Here is a 1,447-nt window from a genome sequence, read left to right on the forward strand (position 1 = left end):
TTGGCTTAGCCCTAATAGCAGATGCTGATTGATACCATTTCAAACTTCTGTCCATGCTTTGATCGATATCAAGCATACGCTTTATTTATACAATTTTCGAAAAAAACAATCAGTGTATTTGGGAATTGGAAAATTTTCGAATTGGAGATTTTCTAAATTTGCCTCTCAACAAATTGAAATGTTTTTACTTGCCAAAGGACTATGGAATTATTTTAACTAACCTTTTATTTCTACTTCTAAATTTTATTTCAAAAAAGTGCAAAACAAAAATAGAAAAAAAAAATTTACTAACCATCTGAAATTTGTTTTAGAATCAATGAAGTTCACTTGACATATACTACTTATCAATTGGCCTCAACTCCATACTTTTGTACGTATATATTTATAGTTACACAATCAGTAATAGTATTTTCTAAGAAAAAGTATTATGTAACAGATGTTAGACACAACATAAGGTATAACTGTCGACGGTAGTGTAGTGGACAGACAAATAAAATTTTAAATGTATTGAAACGTGCTTATTTTCAATGTTTCTTCAACGATTTTCCATGTAAATATACACACACATATACAGAGACACAAACGAATTATATGATGATAAATAAATAATTTATTGAAGTGGAAAAAAGTCTATATTGTTTCAATATCATCTATCACAGTTCACGACTCACTCAGGTTTGATATCATACCTATATCTCTAGCAAACAAAAGCTTTAACAAAATATTTACTTAAAAATACAATAATGATTATTGTGTGTGTTTGCCTGAGAGATATGATCACTGAATCTTATTATAAAACATACAAGACAAAAAAAGTGTACAGAGTAGACGTATACGTTTTCACACTTCAAATATTATTAGAAAATTCTTAGAGAAATTTTTATAAGCAGTTTGATAAACATTTCAAAATTTATAGAATCTTGGTGTATATCAGGCATGGGACTTACAGAAGTATCTCGGATTCCTTACTTAAAATACGAGTAAGACAAAGAGACAACATTTTTTTTCTACCTATCTCATTACTATTAGAGAATCTGAGATAGGTAGAAGAGTCGTACCTTTCTCGCTTCCTCCTCTATGAGCAATGCGGACTTAGATAAAGAGACACACAATAAAATTTATGACGCACAATAAAGCTATAACAATGGTGACTTCGACTTAAAATAACTCGCCCATGCCTGGTTTATATTTCCGCCTAGCACACAAATCCGCTAGCAACTACGTCAAGGACGATAAATAAATAATACTATTTATGTGTATGACACTATGACACCGTCATATTAATGGTAGCGATGACATGGGACCGTCAATTGAATCATAAAATATGGAATCCCCAGGTAAAATTTTATCCAGAGACGATCTAACTTTTCAATTTTGGACTTAAAAGCTGGTTGAAGATAACAAGAAAATTATTAAAATATTATACAGCTTTAAAGTTACCAAATTA

Source organism: Chrysoperla carnea, chromosome 1, assembly GCF_905475395.1.
Source record: "Chrysoperla carnea chromosome 1, inChrCarn1.1, whole genome shotgun sequence".
In the NCBI taxonomy this organism is placed as follows: domain Eukaryota; kingdom Metazoa; phylum Arthropoda; class Insecta; order Neuroptera; family Chrysopidae; genus Chrysoperla; species Chrysoperla carnea.